Genomic DNA, 2,931 nt, shown 5'->3' on the forward strand with positions numbered 1-2,931 from the left:
AGTCCAAATGACGTCAATTAAAGCAATTCAAAAATGGGCAAAACTCTGAATGGGAGTCAGCTATAAAAAACCCTGACATGTTAAAATGTTAAACAATTCAAACAAAAAACCAACGTCCTGACCTATGACAAAACAATTAACAAAAAACAGTTAGAGGTTTGTCATCAAGATTCAAGTGAAGGAAAAAAAGGGCATTGTGTATTACTGTACATGGATTCATGGTACCAATTTTTGAGAAAAAAATTTGTATTTTTGTTGATGTTTGATTTCTAGGTTTTGCCAAGTCAGAACACAATTATTTTGTATAGAAAATTTATATTTTGTTGAGAATTTAAATCCATGATTGACCTTTGTTCATGAAATTGACATAAATTGGTATACCTCAAATAATAATGAATCCACAGTAATTCACGACACAAAATCATTTCCTTAACCCAAAGAACGGTTTTTAATGTGTGCATGGTTTACTTTTATAAATCTCTGTGTTGAAGGCTGTACCTTGACCTATAATGGTTTACTTTTATAAATTGTTACTTTGATGGAGAGTTGTCTCATTGGCACTCATACCACATCTTCCTATATCTATTTGGTCTATTAGCGTCCATTTAATTGACATTAACCCCAAAGTTCCTTTTATTTCATGCTTAGTGGGTACTTAAACACCAAACATTGTGGTACATGTAGGTCACTGCTTGTCAAGTTTCAATGACTATAGACACAACAATTTTTTTTATCTCTTAAAATGAAGGATAATCCAAACTTGAAAAACTGGCACTTTGTGGAAGTCAGTATGCAAGCAAATTAAGGTGGGTTAGTTTGTCAAACTTTTCCTACTTCACTCACCATTGGCATATCTCAATTCCATGGAGATTATTTGGCTATGGTCCATTGACTTTAAATCTTTTGCATAGTTTATATATTATATAAGCAGACCTATACTTTTGTCAAAAGTTTATATAGTCTTGGATAGAATAGAGAATGGAAAGGGGAATGTGTCAAGAGAACAACTTTACCAAAGAGCAGAAAACAGCCCAAGGCCACCAATGGGTCTACAACACAACAAGAAAATCCTGCCCCTATAGGCGGACTTTAACTGGCCCTGGCACTAAACAATAATGTTCAGTCTTCCAGTTGGGAATGATGTCAGAAAAATACTTATTTTTCATGATTTATCCATTGACTCTTATTCAGTTTATACAAGGTCATTCCAAAGAATCTGAAAAGAGTATATAACATTCTATTCCTTTAAGTAATGTGGGTTACAAATCAAAACCAAGGAGGTAAATTTCTGTGATTAACAACTCCTACTCCATTTGTGGCACCTGTTGTTTTGCTCATAATTAAAACAAGTGTTTGTGTTGATAAGACACCATGTCTCACTTGCACTGTCACATCTCACTTTTCCATGAACTCTGAAATCCGATTCAAGACCCTGATATGGCAGGTGTGTTAGGGTAATGAGCACAACTTCATAGACTGAAGCACTGCTGGAAAACATAATGCCCTACTTCTCTTGTATATACCAAATTTCTTTCCTCTGCAGAAATGACATGCAAACTTATCTTCAAAGCAATGCTAAGGATTAATTTTAAGCTGGATATGGTTGTTGAAAAGGTACTTGATGCTTCATGGTTATTTCACAATTGCTTGATATGTCTTCACCATTTTTGTACACATTATTATATATGATGCTTCAGTTTACACTGCTGTGAATGCTAACATGAATAATCACCTAGTGCGAGATATGTGCAATAACAGAAACCATAAATATTTACTGAGGAAAACGTCTTACATTATGGAAGGGATGGTAGTCAATTGAGTAATAATAACAAGAGTGCACCTGCTGAAATGTCTCGCCTGTTTTACTGACCATTGATTTCAAGTTGTAAGTCTTAAAGATAAAGGTTTTACTATAAGTAAAATATAAACTTAACATTTTTAAAGATCCATGACAATGAGGTCAAGGTCACATAAATCCTGTTTGACTGACATGTTCACCTTACAATTATTCTAAACATCAAATATAGTTGACCTATTGCTTACAGTAATTGAAAAACAGACAAAACCTTAACATTGACCAATGAACCATGAAAATGAGGTCAAGGTCAGATTATACCTGCCAGACATACATGTACACCTTACAATCATTCCATACACCAAATATAGTGTGACCTACTGCTTATAGTATCTGAGAAACTGACCTAATTACACATTTTTAACCTTGATCACTGATCCATATGATGAGATCAAGGTCAGGTGAACTTGTCTGACAGACATGTAGATGTTACAAGGAACCCATATACCAAATTACTCATAATAAGTGATAAATTCACATGACAAAATAAGTATAATTATTTTTCAAAGGTATCTGCATAAAGTCATGTAGCATCAATGTCTTCTACCTTCTGAAATAAAAAGCCTTATACAAATAGTTTACACCACACCACCAGATAGTAATCCCTGTCTCACATACAGCGACTTTAGTCACAGGCAAGAAAAAAACTAAGAGGCTCTGATGGGTTAGAAAAAACAAACGTTGGTGGACTGGTGGTCTAAGTAGATCTTCAACAGTGATCACTAACCTGTCAACAATGAGGTCGGAGTTCAAACTCAGCTCATGGCAAGGTGCGTTTGACTTTTATCTCCAATGACTAGGATTTTTCTATTTTCCTGCCAAAAGTTGTGGTTCTCTCCATTTCTTCCACCTTCAATAAACTGGCTGCCATGATATAGTGAAGAGTGCTAAATGTGACAATTAACACTAACAATCAATCAAATTACTGGCATGTTTTTTAAAAAAAAAAAGGGAAATAATTAAACCAGTCTGGTTGTTGTCCAAAATAAAGAACTTGTTGAAATATATATAGAATCTTGATAAAAAGTTAACAAAAAGTAAATAGAAAGATTCTGGCAATAAACTAGAAAAGTACA

This window comes from Mytilus californianus, unplaced genomic scaffold, assembly GCF_021869535.1.
Source record: "Mytilus californianus isolate M0D057914Y unplaced genomic scaffold, xbMytCali1.0.p SCAF_8, whole genome shotgun sequence".
In the NCBI taxonomy this organism is placed as follows: domain Eukaryota; kingdom Metazoa; phylum Mollusca; class Bivalvia; order Mytilida; family Mytilidae; genus Mytilus; species Mytilus californianus.